This window comes from Cryptotermes secundus, unplaced genomic scaffold (genome assembly GCF_002891405.2).
Source record: "Cryptotermes secundus unplaced genomic scaffold, Csec_1.0 scaffold1274, whole genome shotgun sequence".
Classification (NCBI taxonomy): Eukaryota; Metazoa; Arthropoda; class Insecta; order Blattodea; family Kalotermitidae; genus Cryptotermes; species Cryptotermes secundus.
Genome location: NW_019718632.1, coordinates 822,741 through 847,218, shown reverse-complemented (window position 1 = coordinate 847,218; position 24,478 = coordinate 822,741). Strand labels below are relative to the sequence as shown.

Sequence of the window (24,478 nt, the reverse complement as noted above, 5' to 3'; positions counted from 1 at the left end):
TAGGATCGTGAGAAATATGAGTTATGATGGGCTGGACATGTAGGCCGAGAAACGGATATGGTGTAATGGAGATACACGAAGTGCCGAAACGGCAGAAATTGCTCAGAACATGTGCATTGAACTGGCTGTAAGATGTAGAGAATGATTCATGAGAGCTGAAAGTGAAGAGATGGAGCCAAACGGCAAATAATAAATGAGAATGGGCGCAGTTCAAGGCTCTTAGAGGACCGTTGAGCTAGGGAGCAAGCAAGAAGCGGCGGAAACGGAAGTTGTAATCCTCTTAACTGGATGTGCAGGGTTCGACACAAGCAAATGCTGAAATACGGCGGATAATGCAGCTGAAGGCACTGCACGGTGCAGGGAGAGATGGAACGGGCGGAGTTACACCTCCACATAGCACAGAGCAGAAGGATGAGCTAGGGGAAGTAGGGAAGAGAGGTTTGATAATGGTCTAGTCAGTGAGGCACATACTCGGTAATGAAGGAATGACAAGGTATTTGTTTTGCAACAATGGGTTTTAATTATTGTGTAATAAAAGCGAAGGTCGCCCTGGGAATATGCCTCAGAGATCCGGATGCCTGTCGTCTTTTGTTTCAGAGACCCTGTGCTTACAGCGCCACGATGTGGTGAAGCTGGCAGTTAGCCGATGTTACAGTTAATTTTAAAAATTCATAATTACACGAACAGAAATATTTATACGACGAATTAGAAAAGCAACATTAGCGCGCCCCATCGACAACGTCATGATGCGATCTGCTTCCGTCTGTCCCTTTCATTCATCATCCTCTCGAATCGTTTATGATTCATGTCGGTTCGTGTGCGGCCTGGCTACGGTCTGGCCGTATGAGCAAGTTCTGCTGGCAGGATCATTTGCCTCACCTCCATAATCGAAAACAGTTTCTTCTTAAATGTTATGAGTTTATACCACCAATACCAGAGTCCGCCACTGGACACGATCCCGAGTCAGTTACATCCACCTCCCAGTCTCACTGTTTCCCTAAGATCCACCAATACCGTCCCCATATACTTCTTGGTCATCCAAGTGGTCGTTTTCCCCCATGGCAATATACAGCAAGAAGCCTTTGCGCCCATGAACCAGTCAGTTGGTTCCTGGTTCGGTTCCACGATCTGCAATCTTTGCTTTGCTGAGCGGAATTCCTGTGAAGGAACGTACATGTTTGTTTTGTGAACATTCAGCGCTCCTAGCGGTCAGTCCACAATCGGTGTTTGCATTATTGTACTGCTCATGCGCTTTATGTGCGCTGTGCGTTTATCTGTTTACAGTGTTGAACTGTTGAGTGTTACCACACAATCTGCATGTTATGTTTCTCAACCGGTCCCCCTGTATGTACAGTCATGTTGCGTTTCTGTCTGCTTAACAATTATATTGGCACAACAAACCTTCCAGAAAACTAAAGTTGACTCACAAGCAAACAGTTTCAGCAACTCGAGCAGATTAAGACCGCCACGTTTACACAACACAGCAACCATTCATCGGCTGAAATAAATCTGTCGCGTGCTGTTTCCTTGGAGTTAAGAGAACTCGGTTGCATATACGTTTGTTATATCGTAACTCCTGGTTATATCCTAACCTAGTTCGTGGCTCGGATCCTAGGGACGGTCTCTGCAAGTCCTGCCGTAGAAATGAGCACGGTTAATAAACAGTTACAATTTACATTTGCTTATGTTTCGCCACAGAATTGCGGAAATTGCGTCATAATATCGACAATTCGTTCATACTTTGTGTTGCTTGTCTGATCTGTTGGGAAGGCCTAAATGCAGGGAATTTATCGAGGCCGCTTGTAGTGGTTCGACTTGAATAAAAGTTCACGTACGTCATTTATTTAATTCTGTTCACATTGAAAACTTCCTTTAATATTTTATGTATCATTCGTAAATGCCACGCTCCATAAGAATTGGTTTCCCTTTAGAGAGGATGCTATCTTCTAAGCTGCTCAGAGTGCGTTTGTACCGGAGTCTGTCAAAACACTTTCAACTTACCTCGTACTGTACAGTAAACCCTCGCTAACCCAGTTACAGTTAATCCGGAAGTCGGACAATCCGGATCGAAATATGAAAAATGAAAAATGCTGTTCACAGTTGAGTACACACTCTAAAAGACACGAGGCATTTATGAAGGCAGGTGAGTTACTTGTCTGTCAGACAAAACTTTACGGTTTCTTCAAACCTGCATCATTACGTTCAAAAACAAGTACACCTTCCAAGTCTTCTGTCTATGAATGAATGCATTGTATTTTAGCATAGTTCTTAAATAAAGGCTGTCTAGTAAGCTAAGCTAGCTAAAAGCTATCCCTGTAACAGGCCGTGGAGGCCTATAGGTTTCTGAGACGTCGAGGCTCCCACATTATCTAGACAGTCTGCTCACAGATGGCGGTGAGGTTGTCATTCTTACGCACTGCCGCCCTTTACCCCCAGGAAAATTCCTGGTACTCATTTCTGTTTCAGGCTGATCGACCCCCAGGGCCATAGCGTGGCTGGAAGAATTAGGTCAATTGAAAAAAATCCATGTTATCGGAACTCGAACCCGCGACCTTCCGGCTTGTAGCGTAGTGCTTTAACCAACTACGCTACTGCGTCCCCCACTGTAAAGTGATAACTTTTTTATTTATTTTCATCAGCACTACTTGTATCTTGAAATTTTCAATTTTGTTTTGCGTTCTAAGTTTGTCTTTTAGGGCCACTTTTGCTTCACTAAGCAGGAATATCGCTTACTCCTGATGGCCTCCCCACCCAGATTATTGCACTGTTATGCGGACCTCACAGGAAACATCCCACAGTATGAAATTTACTCCCTACTCTTGCCAGTATGTACGGTGTGTGAATGTTGTGGCGTAGGTGAGATGTTAGCAAGCATGGGGAGAAGAGGAAGGCATAGGATTTTAGTGGGAAGGTCAGAAGGAAAGCGGTAATTAGGAAGACCTAGGCGTAGATGGGAGGATAGTATTAAGACGGAATTTAGGGAAATGGAATGGGGTGGTATGGATTGGATTGATCTGGCTTTGAATAGGGACCACCGGAGAGCTATTGTGAACATGGTAGTGAATCTTCGGGTTTTATAAAATGTTGCGAAATTCTTAGGTAGCTGGGCAACTGGCGGTTTCTCAAGACGCGCTCATGACCATGGAGTTAGAGCAAAGTTTAATTTCTGAATGTGTTATTCCTTCTTCAGGACTGTATGATATTGACGAGAAAGGCAACTATATCCAGGGCGCAGAACGGGTACTCTCTCATGTAATAAAACTGTGCTTGAAAGATACAGAACAAAACAGAATTTCTCTGCAGAGACACTCGATGCACTGCTGCAGTGTGTCTCCTAACCGGCCAGTAGACAGCTGCAGATGAACACTGACAAGTGCCGTTGTGTGAGAACTGGCCGCGTGCATTGCTATCCTTGAGAGAGCGTGATTCCGGACACAAATCTGTCAACGGTTGTTGATGGAGTATTCTGGCAGTTTATATGGAAGACGGGTGTAAATATGCAGCCCGCATACCACACAAGGCAGCCTCCAGTACGATCGGCGGGCGCAGCTATCAGTTCAGTCAGTCTTGTGTGTTTTAAGCATCATCTGAATGACATATTTTTATAATCAGGACTGTACTCTAAGTAGCGTCCCCGCAGTTGCTAAGCAACTGAAACGGATTTTCTTAAATCGATGTATTCTGTTGCATCTGTGTGTAGGGGGTGGGGGTGGGGCTGTTTGGGTGTAGAGAGGCTACGGCTGCAGAAAGGCACTAAAATATTTTTCTTGCCATTTCGTATGTAAAGAATGTGCTGGACGTTTCGACCCAAATGTTCTGTCAGTATGTTCTAACATGGGTTTAAGCTAACTTCACGCTGTACTCGGATTTTGAAAACTGCCCAATGGCGGGCTTGATACTTTGTACCATCCACCAGAATCGGTAAGGCGATGGGTGATAGTCGGCAGCGCTGCCGAAACGTCTGCGAAGTGCGTTACTGATGAACTACTGTAACGAGAAAACAGGCAGTGAAGGACGAGCCTGTGAGGCGTGGCCTTCTGACTATTGCATGCGGCCATATTACCATGGACCTTACAAACTTAATTTATTTCAGACTACGCTGATCTTTGTTCAGGGACGAGACCACAGGTTGCGCACGATTTCTTGTAGTGAGAAGAGATGGCAGCACTTGCAGTAACACAATTATCCCGCTGCCAGGAGCGTGTTTATAACGCCATTACTGCTCCATTGTGCCTTTGTTATTGTTTTGAAAACTTTGTTTCAAATTAACATGAAGGATATACATTTGGATTTCAAGTTATGGTAATTCTTACTTCAAAGACATGAAAGCATCATAATGTGTTATGTAATGTGACCCTAGGCGAAGCAGAGTCGTCACATTAACATTTTAAGGCAGGTGGCAACTATATATACCACCTGCTTCAACATCAAAGAACCGTGAATTTTCCCCACAGTCTATTTATACATATCTCATGATTCTCACAATAAACAACTATTATCTCCGTAAACAAAATTAACAGGTTCGGTTTTTTAATGGAGACGACTGGTTAATTTCCTATGCTGAAGGAGCTAGGTTTTTAAAAGTTATTTAGACGAACTGGCAAGCTTCACTTCCCAACACTTTGCTCTCTCTCAAACCTGTCTACATAAGGACAAGCGGGCACTGCCTGGGAACCTTCAGAGCACGAAGTTTCGTGTTCCCACCCTTTAAACGTAGCCTCTTTCAATTTGCTCCCCCACGTACCTCCTCTTTCTCTCTCTCTCTTCAGGTTTCAGAGGGACGCTAATTACACAGCTCTCGACCGCGGTATCTTTTATGCATGGAACCCAGCCCGTTCGTGTTTCAGAGGAACAGATTTCCCACAACAATCCTTCCTTCAGGCCCGAGGTTTCAGATCCTTAACTCTTTAAATCCCTGTGGTTGCCACTTACTTTAACGTAATAGAACTGTGCATTCTGCCCACAGAGCGTATGATTCTCGCAGTAAACAGCGACAGTTTCCCCAAACAGCATTAACCGACTGGGCTTTGTAACGGAGACGTAATGTTTCCTGTGAGGTACGAACTGAGTTTATATATTTTTTGCAGGAATCCAGTGCTTAAGGAGAGAGATCTGAAGGCTCCCAGAGCCGTCAGTAAAGTAAGATCATGGGTCCCGTGGAACTGGGAACCAATATTCACTGTGCTGGCAGGTATTTAGTAGTCAGTGATTCTTTAAAGGGCTTTTTGATACAAATCTCCAATCGAAAGGGCATTGCAGCCACAACCGCTCTTCTCCGAATCCTTTCCGGTTCACAATTCCCACCTAATCATCCGGCGCTGTATAATAAATCTGAATATGGAAAGCCCCGGGAAGATGAATCCAAAAGCGAGACGGAGGGAATTGTGAGTAGTCGGTTCGGGGTAAGTCGCTCAAAGGGAATGAAGAACGCAGCAAGGAAACATGAGGAGGGAGAGGCGTGGTGTCTAGACAGCCTACACAAAAGTAGAGACATCGAACAAGACGAACAATTGAAGAAGACAGAATGAGATATGAGCACATCCTATGCTCAGATCTGCTCCTGACAGCAACAAGAACTAACGATTACGTGACATGAAGAGCCTCTCTGTGATTAAGTTTCAATTATTTCTAAATTAGCGATCAGTTCCATAAGCAGTGAAACCCGATATATCGTTTTATCCACCCCAGTACAGCTGCTACTTGTACCTTGTCTGAATGTACTGCGCTGTCATGTCCACCAGCTTCCTCGTAATCCTCTTCTCTGGGATTAGTTCCGCATGTCTGGTAATTAGCATTAGCAGACTCTTCCGGGGATTTATGGACGCACTTTCATCTTCCATAATTACACGCGGTGCTGTTCTCCGCTAGGTCTGACACCCGCTTACAGCGCACTGCAATTAACCATTTCAGGCGCCGTGGTCACTGTTTCTACCAACAGCTTTAACATTAAGTAACTCCATTCTGCGCGCAGTACAGCTGTGTTCCGTATGGTTCTCACAATAAACAGCATTAACCGGCTGGGCTTTGTAGCGGAGACGTACTGTTTCCTGTGAGGTACGGACTTAACTATTAAATATAGCTTACGGCAGTTACCTCGAGCAAGGCTTTCCGTAAGTTTTCTCGGTTTTGGAGAAGTTGGAAACTGAATTCTAAGTTTCACTGTATACTTCATGGGGGCATGCGGTAGCGTAGTTGGTTGAGGCGCTGTGCTACTAGCCAGAAGGTCGCGGGTTCAAGTCCCGATGAGGTCATTGGATTTCTTTCAATTGGCCTAATCCTTTCAGCCGCAGTATGGCCCTGGGGTCGACTAGCGTCTAACAGAAATGCGTATCAGGAATATTCTTGGGGATAAAGGGCGGCCGGCGCGTAGGGCTGACAACCTTACCGCCATCTATGAGCCGACTGTCTAGATAATGTTGGACCCTCAAAGTCTCACAGCCCTATGGGCCTTCACGGCCTGTTAAGGGATAGCTTTACTTTACTTTTACTGTATACTTCATACGTAGGTTGCATGTAACATAATAACTTCGCCCTAGTGTAGCCCTCTTCGTGAAAATATTCACTGTCCACCCAACGTTAATATCAGAAAGCCCTGTCCAGCTTCTGTCCTCTTCTCATAACAAAGTCCACCCTTTACCTTCTTCACTTCCCAAGGTTTTACCCTATCTCAAACGAGCGTTTGGAAACTTCAAAGCAGGGCTGATTTTACCACTCACTTCTCCCCCGTAGCCAGAGGAGTAATGCGCGATGGACAAGTTCGGACCAGTCATCGGCTCTCCCTGGAGGCTACCCCCCCCCCGCGCTAATGGTGGTTGCTTTTAATCTTTGTTAAATAAATCGCTAATTGCGTTTACAGCTTCAAGGGAAGGTCTTTGTTGTCCAATTTGGACACAAAATGTGAGACCATGCTAGAGGGAGCGTTCAGAAAGCAACCACCGCTGTCGGGCCCAATCTTAACCCGCGTCCTCGCTCTGTCGCCCGCTGTTTGTCTCGGTCTGCCACTACCCGCTGTTGCGAAATACGTTTCATGTTCCGTAACATTGTAGGGTCAGCACATGGATTAGTTTCTTTGTAAACTGTTTAATAATAGCGTGACACTCTCGAAGGTTGTTTGTTATGGGACAACATTGTGATATGTAGACCCACTGCCAAGTAACAGCTGTGTAAACGGGAGGCAGTACAACAGCCGTTGGTAGGGAACAGCTCTGTGGACACGTTTCCCTGGCAACGAGAAAACATGCAATAAAGGAAGAGATGTTCTCTGTGCAGTCCTAGCCGGGGCTATATAACTAGGACTAATAGGAGAGTTGCAGTCGTGAGAAGTGAGAAGCTGGTAGCTGAGGCCGGGAAAGGTTCGGGAACCCAGAGGAAAGGAAACATCCGCCATTGGAAGACGCTAACAAGCAACAGCTACGGAAAACTGAGGAGACTTCATATGTGCTGTAGTTACATTGATCTCTGGAGTATGTAACTCAGTGAGACTGTTGTAGTTGTTTGTATTTACGTTCTGTAAGTGTTCGATAAATATGATTATTAATCCAAATCTGAGCTATTTGTCAGAAACAATGAGAAGCGTGTGGTCCTCCATCGTGTGGGTATAAAACATACTACACGTTATTAACAAAACACGTCATTAAACAAACACAATAGACAACATGGCGTGGTGTGTTGCAGCTTTTGAACGTTTTGTGTTTAGCTCAGAGCAGCGTGAAGCTAAATTCATTCCGCATTAAGGTTCACACTACTGGTTAGTGTCTATGGCGCGATGAACCTTATCGACAGTACAAGGTGGTGGTGGGAATTGTCTCACTGAAATTATCCAGTTTCTTCCTTGAAGTCTGGAGGATGCATTTGCTGATGAAGACTGGAGCGGGTTAGCGTCCCGTCTCGCCCCCACCACGCCCCTTGGCCCGTACTATTTATAAACTATACGGTGTGTCGTAATTCGTGTGCTGCAGGTGGCCCTGACTGTCGTTGGAATTGCTGCCCGACAGGTTAGTTCAGTGGGCGTGCAAGCACGGCCTAATGGCTGGACATCACACCGGCTCTCTGACGAGACTTGTGTAACACAGTCATAGCATGTTGCCCTCCGGGGTGCTAGTTAGAAATGTAGATCTGCAGGAAAATTTAATTTTCGTTTGTTGTTCTACCGGGGGAGTTTGGTTCGAACTCGGCCGTTCACTCTCAAGGCAGAACGCAGTTTTATGTGGTTCTGAGAACTTGATGCTGAGATGAATGTTCGGACCTGAGAGAATAGTGAAATTTACATAATGAGAAGCTTTATAATGCGTACTCCTTAAGAATGTGGAGTTATCCCTGAAGACGTGTGCGGGAGAGGATATATTGATGCACGTCTTCTTGACCTCTGCACTAGTTGGAGGTGAGTGGTCAGCTTCACGCCCCAGCCGCTTTATATCCAGGGAAAGAGCCCACAATTCCCATTGGATATGAGGCTGGGTGGGTCGCAGAGCCGGTCTGGACGGCGTGGATACGAGAAAAATCTTGCCCCTTCATTGGCTTGAATCCTGACCCCGCGGCCGTTCAGCCCACAGTCAGTCAGTCACTGTCCCGGCTCCTAATATGTGCTGTGTACCAAGAATTATTAGTACATCTCAGGATGTCATGGGTGTGCATGCAGCATGAATGGGAGAGATGATAAATAATATAAAGTTTTAGTCGGTAAACCTGTAATCGTAAATGGGAAGCTAATATTAAGATGCTTTTTAAGGAAGTTGGTTAAGAGGATCCAGGATTTGATTAATTTGCCTCAGGACAGGGGCAACTTGCGGGCTCCTGTGGGCATGAAAATTAATCGTCATCTTTTATGAAAGGGAGGAACTTCTTTGACCCCATAAGGGACTCTGGAGTTTGTCAAGAGTTTTTCAGGTTCCCTGGATACAAACCTCAACTCGGAGACACTTAACTTGTTCTGGAATGAAATTCTGAGCGGTTTGCTAAAATTGGCCTTGATGCCTTCCTTGCACTGCTTGACCCGGTAGGCTTTACAGGCTCTTGAGCTTATCCGTCCCGAGGCCCTAAACTTATGCCTCTCACCACCCTGAAAGTGTTTCGTCCCCCTAAGAGAGTCTCACCGCCCTAGAAGTGCCTCGCAGCCCTTTCCATGTGCCCCAGCGTTTTCACTGTGACATGTCTGCACTACGCACGTCACTTCCTGCATCTGCTCATCTCTCTGGCTGCCGTGTAATCCGCTCTGTTGCTTTGTGACATTTTAATTCTGCTTCCTCTGTCCCGCCGTTATAATGCATGAAGTATGTCTCTTCTGATCGCCTGAAGCATCGAGCGCTCTTAAATGACATATAAAACCCCATTTCGTACCTCACAGGAAAAGCATTGCATCTCCGCTGCAAAGACCAGACGTCAGCGCTCTTCAGGGAAGCAGTCGCTGTTTTCTTTATATCATAGGAAATACGTAAATACTCGTGTGTTCTCTGAACAAAGTGCAGTGTTTCTATCTACACATATCGTAACTACTGCGGTTTAGACTGTCATGCGCTGGGAATAATTTGACAAGTGAACATGCTTGCCGCCGGTCACGGTAGCCGAACTGTCTAAGGCATGCAATGTCTTCGCTCGCTCGGAAGCCGGAATCGTGGGTTCGAATCCCACTCAGGGAATGGATGTTTGTGTGCGTTTTTCTGTGTTTGTCTACAGGTAGAGGCCTTGCGACGAGCTGATCACCCGCCCAAGGAGTCCTACCGTATGTGTAAGATCTAGAAAAACCGAAGTGAACGGAGTTCATGGAGGTAGGCCTAGGCCCACTGGGGCTGTAGTGCCAAGGGGGAAAAGAAGAACATGCCTGCCTCATTTCGTGTTGATGTTGTTGTAATTTACATTCTTTGCTAGGAAACATGATCAGCTTATCATTCAGTGTTAAATAGCCTGCTCAGCTGGCAAAATGTCGTTAAGGGAATCAACATAATCTCGAACGAATTGTCTCTGTTGCTAACGTACGAAGTAACAGTATGAGACGCTATCAGACAGAGATTTTTGTAGCCCTCCGATATTTATTTATTCCGACAGACGTGCGTTGTTACAGTTTCAAGTAATATCCAGAAATCCGATTGGTGTTTAATTTCACATAGTAAGTTCTTTATCGCATAATCTTGATACCAATCGTTATGTGCTCCTTTGGTTTGTGTACTTCGACGGTGTTGGGTTGGTTGAGTGTGTGTGTGTGTCACTTATTATAAACACGATACTAACATTACAACGACAGTCGTAAGAACTGAGCTAAACAACACCAAAACTGCGATGCCTCTGCATGAAAACACGGCGAGAAAACATATGGACGAGTATTGCGCTCAAACAAGTATCCTTTACGGACAGATTCCAAACGGAACTGCATTGAGATATTTAAATTTGGGACTAATTCATTTTAAATACAGTAGAAGATATAGTGTAAAGAGCTTATGGAAATAAACAGTTCCCTGATGATGGCCGGGTGCGGCCGAAACGTGGATTAGATTTACTTACTCATGGAGCTGAGCCTTTCTTGAGGAGCCTCCAATTCTGCAGCTACTCAAGAACATCCCAGCATTTTTTGGAACCCAAAAGTTCATTACCATGTTCACAAGAGCCCTCCACTGGCCCCTATCCTGAGTCAGATCAATCCAATCCATACCATCCCATCCTATCTCTCTAAGATCCATTTTAATATTGTCCACCCACCTATGCCTTGGTCTTCCCAGTGGTCTCTTTCCTTCTGACTTTCCCACCAATATCCTACATGCATTACTCGTCTCCTCCTTTCGTGCTACATGCCCTGCCCACTTACCCTCCTTGACTTGATCATTCTGATTATATTTGGCGAAGAGTACAAGTTATGAAACAGTTTTCTCCAACCCGTAGTATACACCGTACAGGAAGAGTAAAGAAAATAAATACAAAGTTGCATTCGAGACTGAGGCATGTGAGTGTTTAAGTGATAAACAAAATGGCAGGCTCTCCCCGAGAGAGATCTCGTTCGTAGCACTGAAGAGGTTTGTTGAGTTACTAGTGAACAGCTTCTGCTGTTTGCTTGGCGTTGTCAGTTTAAACTTCATGGGAAACAGCGGTAAGATAAACAACCATGCGGGAAAGTTATATATTGGATATTTAATGATGCTAGGTCAGTGTCCCCCGGGCGTCGTCACATATGGGAGCAGATTGCAGGGGCACTGACGAGGAGAGTGACCACAAACCCGCGGAGTGTTTACTGTTTGTGTAAGCAGACATACCTGGGTAATTGGTACGGCGCCAAAAAGATGCAGTGGCCACCGTCACCGTGAGCCTAGCAGGTCTTGGCAGATTACGTTCGATAATGCAGAATTCTGCTACTCTGTTGCTAGGTTACAAACACGTATAAGAGACATTCTTGAAACAGAGAAATTATGAGGGATTTGGCGCATTCGCAATGAAATTTGGAAGGATTCTCCAATTATCATCGCCATATATGCCTGTCCGTCTGAAAGTAACAACCCGAGAACTACTGAACCGATTTTCATGAAATTTTATAGCAGGGAGTTTCACTAAAATGTTTCCATACATCGGCCTACCTGCTCTATTATATTTCGTTGAATATTGGCCATTGAAAAAAGACACACAAAAATTTTAGAACATAATGAGGTTCATATTTTTTATATTACCCAATTTTTCTGCGTTGTACCAATTTCTTTTGAAATTGCAATAAAAATTAAAAATTTGGACCCATTTAACCGTTGTGTCGAGCTCATGCTATAGTTTGCCTATGGCAACGAGACTACACATGTTTCGCAGCGGAATTCGGTCCCCACATTGGCTACTCAATGCAATCCTCACGGAGACGGACGGACAGACAGAGTATTCTCGATAACGTCTTCACGTTATGTAGTCTGTACAAGCGAGCTGTCATTTCGTCTCGATAATTTCACATTGTCAGACATTTCTCCGTTGCTTGGTAACGCAGCAAACAACACTTGTGAAAGACATATATATATATATATACATCTGACTTAGTTCTCTTTCAGGAACATTGGACGAGACTCATTGGTTCCGATGGCATAGGCGCAGTACTTGAAATTCCCTCCAGGCTGTTCAAATCCCATGCATTTAAAATAATTACGATCTTCCATAAACATGAAATCACATGTCTTCCGTTTTTCGTGCATCCTTGCAATAATGTGTCAACCTTTCGCCGTCGCCCACGGGAAAACTCGTTGGAGATTCACTGAGCCAGATGTCGCGCTTATATGGAAGTTTGGTGTCCACTGCGGAGTGAGGAAGTGCGTGACGTATTCTTAAGGAAGAAACATTATGACTTGCTGAAACACGAAATGTCCTTTATAACATTCTTTCACGCCACCTATGTATCTCTGAACTGGTTACCATAACAACATATACACACACAATTTCGGCATTGGCATTTGCAAATAGCACGTGATTTGTTGTGTCGTGAACATACACAAATAAATATGCATGGACACTATGGACATGGGTGCCCTGCGCTGAGGCCGTGATTATCCATTTACGCGCTCAAATTTAATGTTGTCCCTTGCTTTTAGACTTAATTTGCCTAGTAAAGTTGTTTGGCGCACACAAGTATCGTGAAAAATATGCTCCTAGCCTCATCATGTTGTCACTAGGTGACACCACCTGCTGCTACATTGTCTCAACTCATGTGACCTTTGTGTGACGTCACGCGCATTGTTCGCGCGTCTCTATGGAGATGTCTGATGGCATTCAGCTGCGTTGGTGTGTCATAAGGACCGAATTTATCGATAGGATGATGTCATACAAGGAAACTGCATTACGTAACAGGAAGTTCCGTTCAGTGAGTTCGGTGAAGATGGCAGCTTCACAACATATGTGCATGTGTAGCAGTTGAGGTTATCACACCGGTCGTTATGAATAGTTCTGTTTCGGGATATAACGCCCTGTAGTCCGTTGAAATGTAACCGATGTTTCGGAGGAACATGTCGCCTGCATCTTCAGGGCTGAAGAATAAGCCGAGCAAGAAACAAAGGTGAAAGAAGGCGGTGAACAGAGCGGTATATCCCAGAAGACAGAACTCTCGGTATCTGAATAAGTTGCTCTTTATTATATTTAGTACCCAACTCTAGAGTAATGTATCTCCATGTCCCCTATACTCCTCTGTGGCTTGGCACATAGGGCTCGTGCCACGCTAAATAAAGCACCGAGTGTCCCGCACACTGGAACATATCCCCCGCTCATTCTGTTCCCTGATATTCTCATACGAATTTGTGCCATAGAGAATATCAGACTCTATTGCACCGTTTACTTAGGCAACCCCTCCTACATATGTAAGTTGGGTTGCTGTGTGCCAGGTAGCTTTGGGATGGCGGCCCTCTCTTTCTGCGTGCTGTGTTGGGATGTGGCTTGCCTAGGGCCACATTTCGCGGTACGATGCATGCCACTCTTGCCACGTATCCCTCGGCCATCCTATTCGATTTTTTTTATTTCGTTGCCGGTTACTGTGAGATCAGTTTTATTTTGTTTAACCCTTTCAAGTTTAGTGGTCACTATATGAACCACCTGCTCTAACATACTCATTTTCTGCGTTATTCGCACAGACTATATTTTTGTGTTCCGTGTGGTTCTGACAATAAACAGCGGCTGTTTCCCCAAACAGTATTAACCGGCTAGGCTTTGTAGCGGAGACGTAATATTTCCTGTGAGGTACGGACTGAATCTTTATACAGTACAATCTTGGCATTCTGACTTATATGGGGCCAAGCTGCGGCCGGATTACTGAAGAAAGTAAAGAGCATCTTCAACCTGAGAATTCTCACCAGATTTTAGAGACTGCCTGTCACGGGGGTCACTGTCAGTACTCTTCACAAAACAGTCATACGTCTCTCCATCTGTCCTGATAGCTTATATCACAGCACGTCCAACACCAGACTCTTTAGCCAAATTAATAAGTTTGCACCTTTATCGCGTTTCTTGATCACTTCAGCTTTCGCATTTAAACTCTTTTGTTTACGTTTGTCAGAAGTGGATGCCTTCAACACACGTTAAGTTCACCGCTGTGTGAACAGAACTGTGCGGCAATGTGTAGTCGTGAAGAACCACCTCTTCTGCCTGTAGAAACCCGATCAAGGGCGCTGTCGCCTGTTTGGCTCCTCTTGCCGGATTACTGGGAGTGTCGGACTAGCTCACCGCCGGATTACCGACATTGTACTGTATATTTTTAGAGGAAATTCAGTCTTTATGGACCTCAGAATATATACCGCTGGATTGTATCAAGAGTAGTGAGTAATTGGAAGGGATGTTGAAGACAGCTGCCATGGGCCGCGCCATACTTCAGGCGGTTAGTCTCTGGCTTTCCACCGCGACAGCCCGGGTTCGAATCCTGGTCAGGTCGTGTGGGATATTTGGAGAACAAAGTGGAGCTGGGGTAGGTTTTGACCCAGTACTTCGGTTTCCCCTGCCAATCTTCATTACACCAATTGCTCCACAGTCACCCTCATCTCTCATTTGGGGCTGGTACAATAGGCCAGAGGTGGCTGCAGTACCAAGTGGATCCAGAAAAAAAGGCGATCGTAGCCTAATTTGAGGTGTGATACACCTGAAGGGGCTGAGGAAAGCCATGGAGAAATTCGAACCGCTCAGCTTCCAATTGGAAGTCTGAAGTGGCACCTCTAGAGCCAACTTGTTCGGTAGGATATTCCATTTTTCCCCCAGTGCAGCAGGAGTTGTGGGGAGAAATGAAACACAGACTGTACTTGCAGTACAGTTTGTCCGCAAGTCATGCAGTTTCGAGACGAACAAAAGTGAACAAGAGCGCCTTCATCATTGCACTGTGTATACATTTCTTGACTTGGTTGTTTCAATAGGCAGCAGGATTTAGAGACGTCAGCATTCAGCGTCTTAAGGTTGAGTCATGTCATGGCACTTGAATTGCAGCGATGTGCCTGTGTCAGGAGCAGGTTACCTGAGCGCAAACTCTTTGAACTGTGTTACTTTGTGCTGAAGTCAAAGCGAATGTGTTCTGTGCCGAGTGGCTTGTTAGACTGGGGAGGGGGAGGGGGGGGCTTATCTCTTTGTAGGTTCTAGGTAACTGGAACTATGTGTATCACCCATTTTGACATTCTGTAACGTGGTATTTCGCGCACAGGTTGTGTCTGTGCGCTCCTCGATTTCTCACAACAAACAGCCATTGTTTTCCTAAACTTTTTTTGACCTTTTGGTCACTGAATAAACTTTAAAGATCCATGAAGAAAGCCGTCTTCTGGGATGTGGCACCGTGTAGATGCGGTGTTAACCGACGTTTCGGAGGAACGTATCGCCTCCATCTTCAGGGTAAAAGGAAAAATAAGAAATTCCGCAAGCGAAGAATCCGTGAGAACCGGTATAAGCAGACTGGTGTTGGAAAGATCCAGTTCGTACCTCACAGAAACACATTAGGTCTCCTTGGCAACGGTCAGTCTGGAACCTGCTTAGGGAAATGAGCATTGTTATTGTGGGAATCGTACCAAATACACAAAAGGACCTGCTACTTGCGGGCAGGTACGCAGTGTTTGAGTGTTCAAGTGCGTGGTACATACGTGTACAGGTACCACTGCTCTTTAATTTGTTTTAAGTCCGAAATTAGGCCACCGTGAATGTATGTATGTAAGTACTCGGAAGAAAAGCTTGAATTAAAGCTGCGAGGTAAAGGTAAACTTGTCTCTGTGCTTTCTTTAAGCGCCATGTCATTAAGGCTTAGGGGGCAATGGAAGTAAAGCTTCAAACATGCTTCTTCTCGACACTAGTTGCAGGAGAGTTGACAGTGTCAAGCCCCAGCCGCCTTAGCTGCAGGTAATGAATCTCGCTACGCACTGGATAGGAGGTTGAGTGGGCCTCACTGCCGGTCTGGACGCTCTTGCCCCTTGCCGTCAGCCTCACTCCAATTCTCCGGGTCTACCTGCCCGTAGCATAGTCACTACACTGACCGAGCTATCCTGGCTCTCAAGTATGGATATTTGCACCAAACTGAACGATTCCATAAAATGCACTAATGTAATAGTAAATAAACATTATTATTTGTGCGGCGTCGAAGGCGTTGTCCAAACTTTTTCATCTGGCAATAGTCTTGCTTCTGTTCTTATCGGCACCTTGAAAGAAACGTCGGGCCGTCAGTGGTTCGCATACCATAGGTTATAGACCCCATTCTGTCCTACTGACATCCTTCAACAAATTGTTCGGTAGCCTCGTGCCCGTCTCGTTAAACTCGATTGTTGAGTAGTTCCCATTCGTCATACTAGATGTCAGCACTCGAGGTCGCTCAGTTAGTGATTATGACGTCACACACTGGCGTTTTGGCTGCTAAGTAATTGCGTCATGAAGTGGAGTCCCTCGAAAGGACGACAAACTTCATGTCCTTTCCGTGCATTAGTGGGAAACGGTACAGGACTACCCGCAAATAGCTTCACCAGCTTAGGGTTCTTCGGTATGTGAGCCCTTTTGAGAGCTCTGGGAAACCCCACAGCGCTGCCAACTGTTGTAGCTACAGCGTGACCCGTGACGTAGCGTAAGGGGACGGGGCTCTACCCAAGCAACACCACGTAATTTGGGGCCCATGTTGCTGTTCTCTGTTAGGAACGTTTCCGTTATGCGATGTCTTCAAGAAGCATCGGCTTTTGGAGTGAAGCCTAGAGCAGAGTGACAGACAGACGGACAGTTGCACGTCGAAATTTCGTACTTCTCTTCAACTGTTGCCATGGAAACACGAAGACAGCCCTGAAACTGATAGCTGTTTTTACCCAGCATTTAAACATTTTAAAGCAAAGTGGTAAATTTATGCACCACCTGCTTGAACATGAATAACCTCTGCACATTTTCTCTACAGAGTCTATTTAACAGCGATTTTTATTTCCCTACATTGCATCAACCGACTGATGGTTGTCACGGAAAAGCAGCGTTTTATTTGAGTTAGGAACTGAAATTTGGAAAGATTTATTCGTGCTTTCAAGAACCTGACACAAGCTATTATGCTTTTACTGTCTTGAGGCGAATGTTGAGATTCTACGTAAATGACTACTGCGCGCGCATCACGCAGCCCTGCCAATATTTGTTCAGCGTAATGAAACCCATCCGCTATAGAGGCCACCAATTATCTCTGCAGAATATGCGGTTGGACAGTAACTGAGAAAATCCGTATTCTGCGGCTCCTGCCTCAAACCGCTACTTCTGGCCTTCTTAACGTCTCTACTCTCATACCTGTTTTATCTGTACGACGAGAGGGCGAAGCCTGAAATCCTTCTAATAAACTGACGGTGCTTCTCCCCCCGAAATAAAGCGTCTCTCAGTTCTTGCCCCTTTCTCCTGCTGCTTACCTCTTTTCCTACTTCAGGAGGTTAGCAGCAGGTCCAGTGATTTGGATATTTACTTCTCTTATGTTGGTAGCACTAATCCACTTTGCGGCATGCAGTGTCTGTAATAACTATGGGGGGAGGGAGATGTTATTTTCCTGTTTTGGCACCACTTCCTGATTACAGCGCGCGTGAATGGAATTTTGCCTACAGCTCATCATGTTACAGTCCGAAGGCCGACAGCGGTATCCTGGCAACCAGGGCAGGCTCTCCAACCACGAACATAACCCTTTCATAGAGTCCGGACGCAGTGTGCCCTCGGGAAGAATATCTCTCCCAGCAGGGAACTGAACTTTCGTCGTCCAGCCCGCATCCATTCTCCTTATTGGCTAAACTCTCCCGGCTCAAATTAATGCAAGAGAAGTATTTCCTGATGAATATGCTAGAAATTTTAGTCTTTATTTCTCTTTAGAATATATACAGTTTCGTGACAAGCTCCGTCCAGCTTTACGTCACTTGCAAATATCAAGTGTCAGTAATTTTTTTCCTGACACCGCACGTCGCTATGGAGCGATCATGTCCTGGAGGCTCCGCGTTGAAGTCTAAGCCCGGGGACCGTTCTGACTGGAGGTTTCATGGGTTTCCTCGGCCTGTATGTTGGGCTAATGGCATGAATTTTGGCCAAGACGGCTTCCTTCCTTATCCTTTCATCTTCATTACAAATGGTTCTACACTAGAGATACTGACGGTCTCGTTAAAGGAGATATTTCGTGACGTTGGGCCACATGCGGATCAATAGCCCTGTGCTATGCACTACTTACGTAGATCAACTTCAGTAAAGGAATTTGCTCACTCTTATTAATATTTCTAGTTGCCTCTGGCAGACATACCCACGTTGAAGCATGCGGATGAAAGCAACACTAGCCCAGCCCTACGATCTGGGAAATTCACCTGACTACAGAAACAAAATCGGCGGTGAAAACAAGCGCCTGTGGCTTTGCAACCATTGTTAGCTGTGAAGGTCGTGCTGCCTGTGGTCACTCGTGTGGTAGACTTTGTAGATTTCTTCACTAATACCACTTTGGTGGCTGCACAGACATATGAAGCGATTTCTTTCGCGGGATTATTTAGTAACGCCATCTCAACTGCATAAGTTAGCTATATATCGTCGAAGGGAGCATATAATTGGTAGGAATATGGAAGGAAGATATGGTGGCCTATTTTAAGGTGCTGTCCTAGTAGATGCATGGCCGCGCCATAGCTCAAGCGGTTAGTCGCTGGCTTCCCACCCAGGCGGCCCGGGTCTGGTCAAGTGGGATTTGTGGTGGACAAAGTGGCGCTGTGGCAGGTTTTCTCCGAGTAACTTCGGTTTCTCCTGCCAATCTTCATTCCACCAATTGCTCCACAATCACCCTCGCCTATCATCTGGGGCTGGTACAGTAGGCCAGAGTTAGTCCCACCCCACTAGCAATAAAGTAAATTAGTAGATGCGTTCTTCTGCATGAGCTAAGGATCCTCGCTCAGGATATTTATTTCCAGGAACTGTCGCCCTGGGAGGGTTTCCAATCAGATGCTAGTTATTGAATTGTAAGGTTAATGTTTTGTGAGCAAACCGCGGTCTCAGACTCGAGAACCCCCAGGCACTAGGTTCGCTTCTCTTCTCGTACTACGACTCGCAAGGTCACGGTGGAGGTATTTGAACCCGCTTCAAAGCGGTCTTAAAGTCTTTTTTTTTTAAATTATATATAAAAATTACGTTCGTACCTCACAGAAAACGCAGTACGTCATCGCTAATAAGATCAACTGCCCAGCGGCTAGTGCTGGGCAGTAGTAACAGACACTTTACATGGAGACCTACGTGCAACTCGCTAAAATATTTCGAACAAAAGTTGTGGAGAAAGACGAAAGCACTTCCCATAAGTCCTGCGGGTTTCAATGTAATGAAACAAACGAAAGTTGTAGGTGCGTTTTCTAACTTCTTTATATCCCATCACAGAGCGTTCCTTAACCACAGATGTGTGTTCATTTCGTTCCACATGTCTGAATGTCGGCCCCAGACGAAGGCTGCGATAGTATCCTGGCCACGCTGCCAGGCACTGTGTAGCGGATCGATCATGGTCAGGGGGAGGAGGGGGAAGGGGGACGGAAACAAGGGGGGGCGCCCGGCATCTCGCGACTTGTTGCGCTCCTACCTGTTGTTATCGCTGCTGATGTCGTTGTTACTTAATTAATTTCTGGGGGGAGGAACTCGAGTGAGCTACATGGCTAACAGATTTGAGGTATACAAACAGAATTTCGGATCGGGAAAGCTGAAGCTAAAATTACCATATTCTGGGTTGTAACGCCGTGTATTCTGGTAGATCGTTAGTGTCGTGTCGGTCGGTAACGATCCAGCAGAAGACAGCAATTTTCATATCCTCCGCCATGACAGAAGTTATTTAACGGCGCCTTAGGTAGCGTAGACTGTAGACTGCACTGTTCAGTCGTAGAGTGACGCGAGTGTTGTATTGAGAGGCAGATGGCAAATACGATAGAGAGACCACGTGATAACTGTGTTCTGTGTTGCAGGTAAGCCAACATGACAGTCGCTGTGTCCTGCCAACCTTTCAGATTGCCCCTTGACGACTCTACCCAGCTCTTCTCTACTTCCGGGGAGTGGGGGTCTGTATAGGTGAGTTTTTGTATCTAAACCCGATGCAATGAAAGCCATCAGGATAAGGTAAGGTAGAGCTAAAAGGTAAACATATCCCTGTAACAGGCCGTGAAGGCCCATAGGGTTGTGAGACGTAGAGGCTCCCACACTTTTCTAGACAGTCTGCTCACAGATGGCGGTGAAGTTTTTTTTTTTATTATTATTAATGTCAATTTACAATCTACTTGACACTGCAAGTAATAAGCAAATGTGATGGGTGCTTATGTCGTGAAGGCGGCAGCTGCCCAGTGGCAGTACTCTACCTTTTAGTTATATAAGTCTTCTGGCCAGGTTGTCCTCAGTCGTCTTGCTGCTGGGTGCGGTTTCGTTAATTCAACGATTAGCGGGTTCTCGTGTCCTGTTATCCGAGTACGGTGTCTGGTGGCATGTTTTCTGATCTCTTCCGTGATGAAGGGTATGTTGAGGTCGTTGTGGGTAGTTCTGTTTGTTACGTACCATGGTGCGCCTGTGATTCTTCGTAGTGTTTTCGATTGGAACGTTTGGAGGATTTTGGTGTTGGATGGTCGAGCGCAGCCCCAGAGCTCGATGCCATAGGTCCATATAGGTTTTAAGATTGCCTTGTATAACAGGGTTTTGTTCTCCAGGGACAATTGCGAGCGTTTTCCTAGCAGCCAGCGCAGCTGTCTCTCTTTCAGCGTTAACTGTTGGCGTTTCTTTTTGATATGAGTCCTCCACGTGAGTTTTTGATCTAGGTAAAGACCTAAGTATTTGACTTCGGTGTTGCTTGGTATGTTCCTGTTGTTGATTGTTATTTGCGGACAAGTGGTTCGGCGATTGGTGAAGGTGATTTGGACTGATTTCTCGTTGTTTATGCTCATGCGCCATTTGTGGAACCACTGTTGTAGGAGATTTATGTGGTTTTGTAGGTTTGCGGAGGCAGTTATCGGGTTATGGTTCGCTGTGAGTATCGCCGTATCATCGGCAAATGTGGCCAATACTGTGTTGCCGGTGGTTGGTAGGTCAGCCGAATATATCAAGTATAGGAATGGGCCCAGGACACTTCCTTGCGGTACTCCCGAGTTTATGTTGCGGATGCTTGAAACGTCAGTGTTTATTCTAACTTGGAAAGACCTTTCGGAGAGGTACGATTTCAGCAAGAGGTATATTTGGTTGGGTAATCTCTTTTTGATTTTATAAAGTAGGCCTGCGTGCCACACCTTGTCAAATGCTTGTTGGATGTCTAGAAATACGGCTGCGCACACTTTCTTTTCTTCGATAGCTTCCGTGATGTATCGCACCACTCTATGACACTGTTGCACTGTTGAGTGTCCTGTCCGAAATCCAAACTGGTGGTTAGGTATTAAGGTTGATATGGGTTGTGAGCCTTACGCGCCGGCCGCCCTTTAACCCCCGAAAGATTCCTGGCACTCATTTCTGTTAGAGGCTGAGACGACCCCAGGGCCATAGTGCGGCTGGAAGGATTAGGTCCATTGAAAAAGCCAGTGACCTCATCGGGTACGGCACCCGCTAACCAGCAGTGCCTCAACCAACTACGCTACCGCGTGTTCCCACAGGATAACGTAAGGTGATGCTTAACGCATTCTGTATGCGTTACTTGACACTAGATGGAAGTGCGTGGCCAGTGTCACGCTCCGATCACCTTAACCCCAGGAGTATGGTTCACTGTTTCCGTAGAGCAGGAACCTGTCTTAATGCCACAGTCGGTAGGCTCCCGCGTTTATGTATCACGTGACGGTACCGTTCGGATATTAACAAAGAGTAGAGAAGTGTACTCCATTGTGGAGTACCCATATATTCAAAACCTTTCTTTGCCGTCAGACGTAAATCAGTGGCTTTGATGTTCCGTTTGTTGAGAAGGCGCATCTGCTGTTGCAGAGCTTCTGTCTGCAAGTGGAGACATTGCTCCTTGTGTTTCTCTACGCAGATCTGGGAGTCATGTGCGAACCGTGCGGTGCCTTTGGTGGTTTCTTTCTAAGGTAATCGATACAATTACAGCTATAGGTCCCCAACTTTTAGTGTAAGATTCACATCGCAATATTTCGTTCAGGAAACACTCAGACGGTTAGATATTACCTCCTCATTACGCGTCCATTTTGTGAACTTCATGCGAAAACAAAACGAACGCATAAACCGATATGAACAGTTGCACCACAGTAAGTTAACAAACAATACGGATTCTGCTTGTAGTATTTTAGACAAAGTTTTAAAATACTTGATGATAACCAATGACAGTCGAAACATATAGTGTACAATGCAGTTTTAAATAGGTTTTGTGTATATATAGTCCGGTCTAGAGAATCGAGATTATCGGCCGTGGGGATCCGTTGCGCTGAACACACAACTGTAACCGCTCACTTCCTTTGTGCCCTTTTCGTTGTGCGCCACTCCACCACCGCTCACTTCTTTGGGTTCTTTACTTTAATCAGTAGAGCTGGGTTCCTATCCCAGGGTCTGGCTCGGACAGGGCAGGAAGAACACTTCACTACAGTCACCCACCTTTCGACGGTTGCACTTAGTAGTCCTTTAATCCCTTCCAGCTTTCTGCATACAACTGAATTTATTAATACTATTGATTTGAACTGTACTTATACTATTCTACGGAAGGGCCGTAGTGGTAAATTTAGTGTCCGACTTTGCCGAAAGTAGTGTCAAGACTCTCCGAGGTGGAATGCCCTCTCTCTGAATTCTGAGGTCCACGAACCCCAGACTCGAAGAGAAATCCACTCCTCCACTTCTGCCATTGGTTAATTCTTCAAACTAGGAGGTTCCCTAAATTTTGAATTCCCAATCATGTTGCTCTGCTATGTGATTCTGGCAGATGCTGACCTGACGCTAAGGATGACAGCCCCTTGATGCATTACAGTCAGGGTGTGAGGCTCCGGCCGTCCCACTTCTAAGTTATCGCTGTCCCAAGCTGTCAGCTCTCATTTTCTCAAAGCCTTTCCGACGTTGCTGAAACTGCCAGAATTCCAGGAAAGTACCAGATGTTACTTCCTGTTCACATAGCAAAACTTGAACTATGTCCCTTCCGCATGTAAGAGCTGGCTATCTGCCGGATCTCTTTGTTTGTAATATTGTTAATCTTAACTTAATACAAAATTTAATTTTCACACAACACTCCTCCAGTCAGAATGGACGGTTACACAACACCCTCTATCCGCAAAAGTTGGCACTAACTTCGCCAACAAGCGGCGGTCGCTCGGTCGGTATAGTTCGCTTGCCACGGAGTTTGTTTTTTCCTTTTGTTTGTATATGTAGTAACTTTTAAACAAATTCTGAAGGAGTGTTGCGCGTAAGACGGAACATCAGAAACATTTGTTAATTAATTTTAGACAAAGTATCTGGGAACATTTTGTACCAGACGAATGCTCTATTCTGTTATGTGATGTTCTGTAGTCTGGTACTTTAGAGATATTTCGGAGGAACGTGCTACCTCCGTCTTCAGGGTGGAAGACTAAACGAAGCAGGAAATGCTGCTTCATATGATTTTAACGGAAACGGATAGTCTTACATGCTGCAGGTTGCGTCAAAACCTAGAAAAGTTTGTAGTTCATATGAGTTCCTAGAGGACTGTGGTTTGCAACTAGTGGCCTGCAGTGCGTGTATGCCATTACCCTTAAGGAGCGTCTACATTATTCATGCTCGTGCTCGTGTGACTCGCTTTGCTCGCGAGTAATGTGGACGATATGACAAGTCACGAGACAAGCAAATTTAAAACTATAGCCAATAAATTAAAATACGACTTCAGCATATTTTTTTATTGCTAGTGGGGTGGGACTAAGTCCCTTGAACTGCGGCCACTTGTGGCCTATTGTACCAGCCCCAGATGATAGGTGAGGGTGATTGTGGAGCACTTGGTGGAATGAAGATTGGCAGGGGAAACCGAAGTACTTGGAGAAAACCAGCCCCAGCGCCACTTTTTCCACCACAAATCCCACTTGACCGGACCCGGGATCGAACCCGGGCCGCCGCGGTGGGAAGCCAGCGACTAACCGCTTGAGCTATGGCGTGGCCGACTACGGCCTATACACACTACGAGTAGTGAGGACGAAGGTTTACGGGCACAAGTAAAACCCAGACGAGTTTCCCGACGAGCACGAGCACGAGTAATGTGGACGCGCCTTTGCGGAGACAGAAGGGGGTTTCAGTTCCTACATCGGGAAAGGCTTGAATGTGACGCCGTGTAGCCCGGTGCAGAGGTTTCTCGAAGAAGGTATATCTACCAGAGCATGGGGCTTCAGTTCGCGGAAGGCAGTATTCGTAATCCCAAGAACAAGAGAACATCATGGACTCTATAATTTCGTAGGAAATACAAGCACAGTGGGTTGGCGGGCCTGAAGTCGGAAGGGTTGGCCAGCCTGTCTCGCAGTATGGATAGGAGAGTGCTACAGTTGCGTGCTGTTGCCTCCTCCATAAACGGCACTCAAAATATTGAGGTATCCATCAAAATATTTTTTTTAAAAGTGCTATAAGGGTAAGTGTGGGACCCCTGATAGCGACCAAGAGGTCGGAG

At 45.7% G+C, this 24,478-nt stretch overlaps 1 protein-coding gene across 3 annotated transcripts in view; it reads left to right on the top strand.

Moving 5' to 3' along the window:
- LOC111863049 (adenylate cyclase type 5) overlaps positions 1 to 24,478 on the top strand; it is a 144,051-nt gene that overhangs the window by 27,160 nt on the left and 92,413 nt on the right. Inside the window, exon 2 of one of the 3 annotated variants that reach the window (XM_033750969.1) lies at positions 19,860 to 19,962. The exons of 1 other annotated variant lie outside the window; for it this stretch is intronic. The gene's annotated coding sequence lies outside the window, so the exon portion shown is untranslated. Of the gene's footprint in view, positions 1 to 5,155; positions 5,192 to 19,859; positions 19,963 to 24,478 lie in introns of those variants that run through there. One more of the 3 variants, XM_033750972.1, reaches the window with a different exon arrangement.